An 11,802-nucleotide genomic window follows, 5' to 3' on the forward strand; every position below is an offset into this window, starting at 1 on the left:
AAGATCTAACACGCGTTTCTTTTCCTGCTCTCAAATCCGCGTCGCGCGGCTCCAGCGTTCTTCTTTCCCGCCCTTCACTTATTTTTAGCAGTGAAGCAACTATTTTGGACTAACGGCGTGCGCATACATGGAGGAGGCACCACTGTTATCGCAGCTTTTAGTCACGACGCGGAGTCGCTTGTACGTTGTTCCAAATGCAACGAAAAAAAAGAAGAAAGAAAGAAACGCATAAACACACTATACGAATGAACCGGGAGGGAACAGCACAGCTCCCGGCCCTCCCGAACGACGCATTGTCCGACGCGATGATGCGAGCAGCAAGAAACGAGACAGCGTTCCCGCTGGAACCACAGTCCTCTCGCCACTGTTATTAATCCCGCGGCCCGAACACAATGGCCTCCCGTGTTACGGCGGAGCCACTTTGAAAGCCGGAGCATGCGCAGAAAGTTGCTGTACGTGCCTGCCTCCCCCCCCCCCCCCCCCCTCGCGGAACGAACAAAAGGCGAGACACAGGGAGGTCGTCCCAGACCATAGCTTCTCCTTGCTTTTTTTGCCTTGTCCCAACGGAGAAGTTTGGTCTGAAAACATCACATTGATGGCGTGGACGGTCCCCCGGTCTGCTTGTATGACTACTGCGGGCCCTCTCGGAAGACGCAACGACAACAGGCCATCGGCGCGGCGGTACTCGCTCTGTTTTTCCGAGGATCTCGGCTGCCGTGGAATTTCCTAACGACCCGCCGCCGCCATGAGAGGGGACGGGGGGTGGTGGAACCGCTTCCGGATGCCTCGCCGATCGCTGCGACGAAAGAGTGTTATTACTCGGCCCCGTCGTCCGTGCAGTGAAGTGGGCTGGCTGGGGGAAAGAGGAGAGCGGCGGGGTGGAGTGCGTGTGTGTGAAAGCGTCATATATCTCTCACGGCGGACGATTGTCCTCTCGCGGGCATCACGTCGATCCGCGTCTGTGCGTGCGCGCTTCTTTTGCGTAACCTTGCGCTTGTTGTTCGTTTGATCGGGCGGTGAACGATGTTGCCTCTCCGGAGCAAAGTCGGGCACGCGAAGGGCTCGTCGTCTCGCGAGCCCCCTTGACTTGTGAGGCCTTCTCGACGCGGCGAGAGACAGAGGTCCGTGTGGAGTAGCTAGTTCTGCAATTTATAGCGCGGAGTGTGCGACCCCCGTTTTAAGACGGTCCTTCCGCACCACCTAACGGCGCAGCTCCTGCTCTATTTCGTTGGTTACTGCAAGTGCGATTGGGCACGGAATGTCGGACCGTCCCGGGGCAATGCCTATACGGTATTCACGTGACGCTCGAACGACTCTTAGCATGAGAAAGTGTTCACAGGAAGATGGATACTTGAAATTATCAGGAGTGGTCGCACAAGGGCCTAGTCCTGAAGCCAACGTTTCGGCGAGGATAATTGTCTTCGTTCGGGTAACAACAGGCTCAAGCCTTATGCTTCCCTCGTACTGCCTCTGTTGATCGCCTCGTATGACTCCTACGTGATACATAAATGGCGTCACTTATGATATTTTATTTTCTCTCTAAGCATACCTCGGCATTCACCCAGTTCCGTTTGGCAAGCAACATTTTATCGAGAAAAAGAAAAAAATAATGTATAGATATGGCACGTAGAGACGCTAACTGCTTGATTGCGACATAGACAGTTTCGCTCGCCATCAGAAAACGTTCTGCCCTTTCATAATTACAGCATGTGTGCGAAGGAACCGTAAGATTAATTATTGTTAGTGAATGGAGTTACTGACCGAGCGCGGTGAAAGTTTAAAATTTATAGAAAAGAATGTTGCATGCTTTGCCTCACTGTTGTCGTAAAGATCTTAAAGTAAATGTCGTAAAGATCGGAAAAGGTAAAGATCGTAAGCTAAGGAGCATACCTGAACTCGCGCGATTCATCTCCTTTGTTAGACGCCAACTAAAAGACTATATATATGCGTAGCGCCAACATAAGGACAGTGATCAGTTCGGACATGTCGTACTTTCGTGGCCGATATCCCATGCTTTAATCAAAACTGAACATAGGAAGTAGCGTTATCAAGCGGGCGTGTTCCGATCGGCTTTCGCACGAAATCCCATAAGCTTACGGAATTGTCAAACAGCCCTATCTTCGACATCTGAACAGCGAGTGCGTCCTGTGATCCGGAGGAGTGGTCGACCTGGCCCAGCAAGCCTGTTCGGGCAACTCGTGTACCTCTATAGAGCGAACTACTCAAATGTGAATTTGCGATCAAGGGCTACGCTACTATTCGGTTCTGCCGCATGAACAAACTGTGGACAGTATACACGATATCGCTGCCACACCATCTACCGCAGAGAACACATAAAGGAAGCTTCGTTCGGCATCAAAGCGCGACATGAGAAAACTAAATAAATAAATAAACAAACAAACAAACAAATAAATAAATAAATAAATAAATAAATAAACAGACATGCATGCACGTACTGATACCCGATCAAATATCGCAAGTGTTTCCGCTGTATCTGAAAAATAGACCCGGGAAGATGCGAATATGCCAAGAAACCATGAGCGCTACGTCATTATACTACATTATAATACTACTATGACGTAGTGAGCTCTACATTATTATGCAAACCGGTATAAGAATTGTGCCACCGTATAACGCCGTCAGCGGTTGCGCTGCGACGAATTCACCCATCACGACCTCCGTATAACGCACCGAAAAGTATTGCTGTCATATAGGTATTCACGTGGCTGTTAAAGGTATCCACAGGTATTCGCTGGCCGGCTCCGTGTGTAGGTGCTGCTGGAAAGCCCCACCCGGAAAAATGCCTCCCTCTCGAAAGAACCAAGCGCGGCCGGTCTTGATTTCATCATTTGTTTTCTTTCTTTTTCTCTCGCTCTTCCCCCCCCCCCCTCTGCTCTTTCTCTCTCTCTTCTTTAATGCGAGTAACGCAACTTAACCTGCGTACGATGGCTATAACCATGAGCGGGGCGGCCGTTTCCTCACCCCGGGACCCTGAAAAGCGGTAGTCTATGAGCGGGCCCTGATTAATAGCTTTCCCATAGCTGTAGTCGTTAGGCGATGCGGCAGCGCGGCATTCAAGTCCGGCCCATTCTGTGCCAAGGGTTGTTTGAGGTCTTTGCAGGGCATCGCCGGTGTGCTGCTGCGTGCACTGCCACTGGGTGCAGGGTGATGGTTCTGCGCAGGCGCACTGCACCCTGTCCGCGCCCCCTCCCCGCTGCTCCCCGCGATGCGAGTAAACAGGACGCAGACCTTAACCTTTCTTCCGGCTCTCTTTTGTTTGTTTGATTTCGGATCACTTCGTAAGCGTGTGCAGGAGAGTCCGGACGGGAAGTCTAAGCATCCAAGCACATTGTCGCGCGCAATGTTGACTTCAGGTGCGACATTATTTGAGAGGTTTGGCTTGTCGGTGTTCGACGAAAGCTCCCCGGGCGTCTTCATAAGGCCCTCTGGACTGTTGTGAACACTGGTCGAGTGACAAGAGTAACAGCTGCTTTGGGCTCTGTTTCGGCGTGCCTTTAGAACATACACTGGGCTCCGAAGCTAATGAGGTTAAACAGCAATGTTTCTCAGTCTGCGAATAACTGTCGATACCTAATATGAACGTTTCGAAGACTTTGGACCAAGATATGTTATCTATAGGCTCTTCCACCACTTTTCCCCCGCTCTCCTTCTCCCCCGTCTCAGCTATTGTGATAATATAGGACATCCATCATTGCCCCTATCGAATGATCCCCTTCGCGATAAAAATGCGAAATACGACGTTGACTGAGAGAGTAAAAATACTTTATCGACGCTCTTTCATTATTTCTCGAATGGCGCGTTTCTTGCACACATTTTAGATATACTTTCTTCTCTTCGAGCAGTCGCTTCCCCATAAGCAATTATAATTTAGAAAGGCAATTAATATTTTCAGCATTCTTTTTCGCCTCGGGCTGTTAGACCTTTCAGCTATCGCTACGAATGTGCTCAAAGACTGGCGTACAGGTTTTGGAGAAACACTGCGCATAACAGCACGGAGGAATGTTAGAATACACGAGCGTGGCAAGAGTGGGACGACGTGCAACAGATTTCGAACAACCGCGGTATTGTGCACACCGTATAAGGACTGCGTCAAATTGCAGCTTGCATTTCTACGGTGTATCTCGCGTAGCAGTTGTTAGTGGCAACCATAGGCGCTCGCTCTACCGCGCATACACACAAGCGGCCAGTGTGAATGCAGCCGAAATCGATGTCAGCGCTCCGGTTTCCACTTCCGCGCGGCCTAAACCCGCGACGAGTAAATGGGAGTTCCAAACAGGGCGCGTTTCTTTGCCACCATTGTTCCCCGCCTTCAGAATCCGACAATGTTTTTCCTTCTTCTTCTTCTCTCTGTGTCAGGACTGCGAAAAGTAAACAGTAGAAACATACATAGAGGAAGACCAGCAAGCGGATCAAGGGGCTTCTGAAAACACGTCGGTTGTATAAGAGGCGCATTGTGCCTTCTGGTCTTTGTTCTCCGAGTTCGCCGGGTCCTAGTTCCAAAACACCGATCTTTGTGCCTTCTTTAGGGGGGCGACCCCGTTCAGAGAAATCGGGAAAGAAGATACCCTTCGAGGGTAAAAAAAAAAAAAAGGTACAGAAAACAGGCGGTGAAGCGTCGAGCGAAGAACATTTCACGCGCCGCGGCGCTTTCCAGATTTCGTCCCATGGCCCGATATCTGTGTCACACTACTTCGAAGCGCGTTTTCTTTCGTCGCGTTTGTTTTCCTTCTCGCGCGTGCCTTAATGGCACGTCTCCTGTCCTCTGACGTGGCAGCGTGTAACGTCATTTCATGACAGTCGCGCGGCATTGTGCTGGCCGGCGCGCGCGAGGGCCAAACGCCGCCACGCGTGAATGCGCTGCTCGCCGTAGAGCATCGCGCGCTCCTTCCGTTAAAACACAACGCACATATGTGTGGCACGGTGTTCCCGTTGCGTTTCTCCGCGTACGCGAAACGTCAGAAGCGTCCAGAGTCGACACACATTCCTTGTATGTGCCTCCGGAAAGAAACTATAGGCCTAACGCAGAGAAGGGCGTCTCTTGACAGGCGCGCGCGGGAGACGCTGCTTCGCGTAATGCCAGAAGCCCGCGAGTAATAGCGGGAATCTCTTCTTGGACCGGGCAGTGCGCGCGGGAGGGTGACCGACGATGGACTCGGCCAACTGTCGCACGGCCGGCGACGTCGGCCTGTCCTCTTTCCGCCCGAGGGAGTCGCCGCCAATCAGGGGCGGCTGTCTACACGCGAGCGCTTGGTTCGCGCGGCGTCAATTCGACGACGGCGACGGACCGCAGGGGCCAAATATAACAGGGCGTCTTGCTGCTTCGATAGGACTGTCGAGCGTGATGTATATATTCTACGCGGGCGCGCGCGCGCGCTTTTATTACCCTGTCGCGTACGTTGTTGACGGCTCTGTTCGCGGCAAGAGCATCTCGCGAATATTGCTTCCTCGCCATGCGGCGAAGTAGTGTGATCGTGCATCGTAAACTTGTATTGTTGTGAGCTTGGGAGACAAGTGCCGACACCGTGGAGCCCGCTGATTCTGTTTGCGTATGGCAGAAAGCGTCGTCCAGACGCTAGAATACTTTAGATTGAGCTCCAGAAACATGCGAGTAGCTACTTCGGTCGAGTTCGGATGCAGAACTGATTGGTGCCTGGAAGAAACCAGTCCTTTGCATGCTTGAGAAATGGAAAGAAAGAAGGGAACATAACAGAAGTAAATATAAACGAGTTTCCTGGAGGCGAAAGGAGGGGAGGTGCGAGGGAGGGCGAAAAATATGGAAAATGATTTAATTTAGCACAGATCGTGACGTCATGACATAACATATGTCCCAGCCAAATGACAGCGAGAGAACCTCATCAGGACATCAGAGTATAAGAATGTCGCAGTGATATCGGGGTATGCCAAAGCAGAAAGGGACAAAGACAGAAATATGTTGGCACCTGTATGGATGGGCCGGCTACTGTCCCTGTGAAATATCGCAAATGCTATCGTGAATCTCAGAAGCACAGAAATGCGTAGAAATAGTTCAGTTCCACACCTCACAAATGTGCGCTGAAAGTAAATGTTCTATTCGAACGCACTTAGAACTATATAGCGTGCACTATATAGAACTATATGGTGCTATATATTTGTAGTACTATATAGTCTAGTACTGTAAACGCAGAAGTGCACAAGCAAGCGCTCCAAAGCCGCTGCTGGCACATCCCTGCGTATGAGCACCACATCTGCACATTCGAAGAACTGTGTACGTCTGAAATACGCCGAAGCATGGTAATGGGATTCCGAAAAAAGAAAAAAAAAGAATTCCGAAGCTGACACGATCTTTGGCCGCATTCCAACAAAGAGTCTGAATAAGACAACCGAAATTCACCAGAAAAGGGGATAAAATTTCTATAACTTCTTTTGTAATGACACGCTTACGTCCGTGCTCGTTAGCCCCCGCAGTGCGGCCAAGGAGCGAGCTCTCTCCCTCCAAACGTTGTTGGCTAGCCTGGATCAGCTCTATACGTTGACCGCGAAGCATTACCAGCGAATACGTGAATGCGGTGAGGAGATTTCGCTCGCGCACGCAGAAGGGGGTAAGACCGGTGTACTGATCGTATCGTCGGTGGCCAGCGTTGGCAAAGCGCCGCGTGTATACGCAGTGCCGACCGGGCTTAAGTGCTCTTTGTCAGTATTCCGGGGGCGGCACGTCGCCTTTCAATATCTCACCGGCGCAGGGCGTTCTCCGCGGGATGCAATATACCCGCGGATAGACCGGGTCGTTAATCATTCATCCGACCCCCTCCCCCCCCCCCTTCTTCTCCTTTCTTCTCTTCTTCCTTTCTTTCTTTCTTATTTTGCAGAACGCTAAGGAAAGCCAACAACAAAGTCAACAAAGCCAAAAGACAACGAATCAAAGAGAGTCAAAGCGGTGGGGCTGCAGGCCACGTGTACAAGATGTTGAACTCGTAATCGGACCGCGCTTTGCATCGATCACGTAGACGCGGGCATGCAACTCCGGCGAAAGCTCGATCGTGAGCGTCCGTATACAGCGCGGTCAACAACGCACGCTTCGTGACGAGAGAGCCAAAACAGGAGGCGGGAATGCCTCGTATACATGCTGGCTCGGGACTCGACGCGATAAGAAGAGTCGTATATCGAAGAGTGCGACCTTCCCGACCCCTTTCAGCTGGTCATTACAACCACATTATGCTTATTCGTACTGAACAGAGCAGTCTGCAGCGAAACTCGATTTGCAAGCAAGGCATGGTGGAAGCGTTCCGTACGACCAAACGAGATCGACGTGTTCACCTCCGATAGTATAGATTAGTTTAAACTCTCGGTGCGTCTTCGTTGGACACTGACGCTTGTCGCGCACCTTAAAACCCGTTTTATTATTATGTTTTGTAAGATACGTCGTCCTCGTCCTAGAAACAAATTACTCCCGCGTTAGATTTTTAAGATCCCGATCGTACTGTCGAGTTTGCCACGCAAGGCCTCCGCGAAGTGACGGGAACCCTAATGTCCTTTCAGACCATTCTATACACTGCAAGAAAATGAAGTTGTCGTCCAGCCTTTCTTACTTGTCTAAGTTATAGTTCGCGCACGACGAAAACGTTTCCTGGTTATTCTATTTTCCACTCCTTAAATTTACGGCCCCTTTCCGTGGTTTCCTTGCGCCGATCCGCTTACCGGCCGTTAATCCTTCTCCGGCCCAACTGCTTTAGTGGTCAACGCGTGGTAAGTAGCTATCACCTAACTCACCTGTTCTTCCGGACTTCGTTCTCCCCTCCCCCCCAACCCCACCTCCGGATAATGCGGCATGTGTGCGCGCATTTGAATACGTGCCTGAGTTAGCGCATGCCTGTGTTTATATGCCACTGGACCTTGAAGAAAAAACCTTGCTCAATCTTCGGGGGGGTTTGTTTCTTCGTTTCATTCGGGAGCAGGTTAAAAGCAGGTGAGGCACAGGGAGTCGCCCGCAAAATACCGCGCTCGCGTTCTCGCATGCTTCCCTCCCGCCGGTGCAGAGAGAAAGGAATTTCGCGTTACACGCGACCACCACATCCAAATTGGTTGTCGCGCGCAGGAGAAACGGGCGCCTCAAGAAGGTCGGGCGGAAGGGGGGACGGGGGGGGGGAGGTGAGGAGAAGGGGGGATGGAGCTCTACGGCTGGTGCTGTAGAGCGACGCCAGTCAGCAGTTTTTGGTGGTTCGGGTTTATGTCTGTCATTAGACGGCCAGAAAATTCCTCCTCTTTACTACAGGGCTGTTCCCGTGCGGTTTTGCTCGCTGCATTTTTTTCGATCCTGCCGCTCTTGCGACGACGAGGGAGGGGGGGGGGAAGAAAAAAAATTAATAGCGACAAGAGGGTTGCGTCGCAGAAGAGCTCGTTCGCCTGCTCTCCGCGTGGCCGGACAGGTCGCCGTATTTTTTCGGGCTGAGGTCGACGGCGTAGTAGTTAGTTGAGGAGGACCGGACCAGAGCGGACAGAGTATACGACGCTAGGGTGAGAGAGAGGAGACGGGATGACGCTTCTCCGGGCATGCCGGCAGCAACTTCCTTTTTTTGTTGTTGTTGTTGTCACAGCTGTCGTTGATGTTGTTGTTATTGTTTACCATTCACGCTTTCGTTCTTTCTTTTGCGTATTTCTTCGTCGCTGTTTTGCATGAATCGGTACTCGCTTTCTTGTTTGCTTTTTTTGCATACGTGACGTTGTTTTCGTTTGCCAATTTTCTCGTCATCTTTGTTCAGCGCGTTGCTGGAGTCGTTATTAGAGCGGTATGCGGGAGCCACATTCAAAGGGAGGCCACGTGTAAACAAACACATGTGAGCGTATGAGTGCCTATAACGCGCTATAACAGCGCAATTCCCATGTTTCCGCATCTAATAATAATTTGAAGAAAGGAACTATAACAACGTCTAAAATTGAAATGTTGACATGGAGACGTATACTACATATGCAGCTGCATAATTTAGCGTACATTCGCACGTTGGTTTTACACGTTTTGTCGCGTCTTCGCTCTATAGAGCAAACAAATATTAATGCTGTTTTTCTTTTCTTTTTGTCTCATCGGACGTTCTTGCTCTGGTATTCCACAAATTGTGCAATACTAGATACATGCTCTGTGCTAAAAGCGTGGTGTGCTGAGAAAGCAAGAGTAGACATTTGGTCATAGTTGAAGCGCTAAAAAAAATATTGAATTGGATTAAGCCCCGACGCACAGTCAATTAGTGCGCCGAAATCGAGCAATCGACAGTATCACTGGCTGACCCTCCAGTTGGGAAAAAGAGGTACTAGAAGCATTGGGAGGAGCAGATAACGGAAAGAAGGTTTTGCACGCAATCTGATAAATGGTCTCTTACGTAACTCAATGTCGATCGTCTATATACTGCTTACGGAATTCTTGCAAGCGCATTTTTCTCGTTTATGGACAAGACTTGTCGTTTCGGTCGTAGGGGAAGTCTACACCTACTGTCTGTCGACGGAAGACCTTAACAAGTTTATTACCTTTGGTATGTTATGTTACATAGTCATTCAAGATGGTCCTAAAAAGCCCAGAGACATTAGTGGAGAAAAAAAATCTAAGTTCAAAGGCTGTATCTATACAATCTACGACCATGGTCTCGTGTGTATGAGGCTCCCAAAGTAACGACGGCAAAAAAAAAAAAGCTCCATTTTAATGTCTAAGACATTGTAGACTGTCTATATTGATTATGGTGACGGTAAAAGCTTAGTGACAGGTTACATAATAGGAAAACACTGCAGCACGTAACTACATTTTCTTTAGACGAGGAGCCTGTTCCTGGGCGTCTACAGTATGCGCGCTCCGAAAGCAAACTAAAAAATAAAGACACTTTTTTTTGGCGGATTCGTTTTATGTCTTTGCTTCGAAGGAAAAGGCGCACGCAAGAAAATGTATTAATAAAGCTTTCGAAGTGCTTTCACTTTTTCGAGGAGGCTCAAAAGCTCCCCTCCTCGCTTGCCATACTTGTTTGCTCCATGTATACCATGTCCATCTTCTTTTAAGCAATCTCTCAGTCGCCTTTTCCTGTTCTGCGAATGACGTCAGCCCACTCTTACTTCATAGAGCCGCTAGTTCGCGAAGACAATGAAGGACGAAGTACTATTTATTGTTCTTTTGTTTTACGCAGGTACCACGGTGGCCGTGGCATCACAGGAGCGTGTAGTATTTCAAGGTATCTTCGTGCATTTGAAACTTGTCTGTGCAGAAAAAAGCCGATGAGAGTTGTAAGGCTTACTTTCGTTTACCTGAAGCTGTTAGCCTCTAGTTGGTTTTGATTTTACGTGGGCTCGTACTCACCCGAAAACGGGTGCCGCCACCTAGGGCCGCGGCCACTTAGACAGACCTAAAACGGCAGCTAGAAAACGGCTTTGAGTTTACGCGCAACAGATTTACGTTTTCTCGTATATTACAATCCGAGGCTATTATGTCTGCAGCGTGTGCGTAAGTCACATTTTACGAATTCTCTGACGCAATGTACTTTGAAAAAAAAAACAATTAGTTCAATAAGGCACTTGCGCTTGGCAGAAGGAGGATGTGTGCAGTACTTCCACACACCTGCGTGCGCGCTTGACGTACATTGCTTGTGGTGGTGGTGCTCGTCTAACGTCGTCTAACGTCGTTTAACGTCAGTTGGTGTGGTGGTACGTCTCTAACGTCGGTCGTGATTGTCTCACGTCGGCAACAGCTTCTCTGTACATCCACTTTCAGAGGGTGGATTGGAGGCGGATTTTTCTTTTTTTTTTTGTAAACAATGGAATTCTTTTTTTATTATTATTAGTAAACAACCCGCCGTGGTGGCTCAATAGCTATGGGCGTTCTCCAGCTGCATCACGAGGTTGCGGGTTCGGTCCCTGGCTGCGGCCTGTGCATTTCGATAGAAGTGAAATGCAGAAATGTTCGTCTAGTTTAATTTAGCTGCACCTGAAGCAAACCTAGATGAACAAAATTAATCCAGTGTTCACTACGGCCTCCCTCACTTACTCCCCGTGGAGTTTCGGGACGTAAGAGCCCACTCTCCTTTAGATCAATAATGAACGATTAGTTAGTGCCGCACATTCGACGCCAAAATAGATGATGTCATGGCGAGGGCGCGTGAAAAGTTTAATGTAACGTAATCATTCGGCTTTCATACTTTTCATTTCTTTTGAGCAAGTCATGCTCACCTATCATGCTCACCTATCAGTCGTATCACCTAATGGAGGTGATAAGAGTAGTTGGATGTTTTGGAGTCGGAATGCCATTAGCAGTTTTATTAATCCCCGTGACAACGACAATAAACAAGTTACGATTATGCTGGGAACGCCCCATAAATCGAGTCCCTACGCCACTGCTACGAGTCGAAGCAAGTCATTGTTCAAATTGTCGCAAGACTGACACCTTTCGAGTTAGATAAATGTAATCTATCTACCTTAACTTAGCACTTCTGTTTGTTTCCCTTTAACACTGCATGTGCAGGGAACACGAAACATCGTGTTGGTGATAATAGCCATAAGAAACATCCAAGTGCCTTGAGAAAGACACTTTGCCTTACTCTTGGAATCTATCAAACCCAACAACTCAGAAACTCTCAACGTTGTTCCAATTTAGCAGATGATGATGGCAAGCACGCCGTACTTCGAACAGTTTTCTTTTTATAAAAGCAGAAGAAAAAAATATAGGTCAAACATAGTTTTTTTTAATCTGTATTGCGGTAAATTAGTCTTCATCAAAAAAAAAGAAGAAAAAAATGCTGTATGGCCATGTGTGAGACCATGTATGGCGTGAATTATTTG

At 49.0% G+C, this 11,802-nt stretch overlaps 1 protein-coding gene and 1 long non-coding RNA gene across 2 annotated transcripts in view; one reads left to right on the plus strand and one right to left on the minus strand.

Annotated features, from left to right (window-relative positions):
- Window positions 1-11,802, minus strand: part of LOC135911635 (nucleolar and coiled-body phosphoprotein 1-like) — a 179,982-nt gene that overhangs the window by 138,498 nt on the left and 29,682 nt on the right. The window lies entirely within an intron of this gene.
- LOC135911636 (uncharacterized) overlaps window positions 1-11,802 on the plus strand; it is a 180,535-nt gene that overhangs the window by 77,431 nt on the left and 91,302 nt on the right. The gene's annotated exons all lie outside the window — the stretch shown is intronic.

Source organism: Dermacentor albipictus, chromosome 5 (genome assembly GCF_038994185.2).
Source record: "Dermacentor albipictus isolate Rhodes 1998 colony chromosome 5, USDA_Dalb.pri_finalv2, whole genome shotgun sequence".
Lineage (NCBI taxonomy): Eukaryota > Metazoa > Arthropoda > Arachnida > Ixodida > Ixodidae > Dermacentor > Dermacentor albipictus.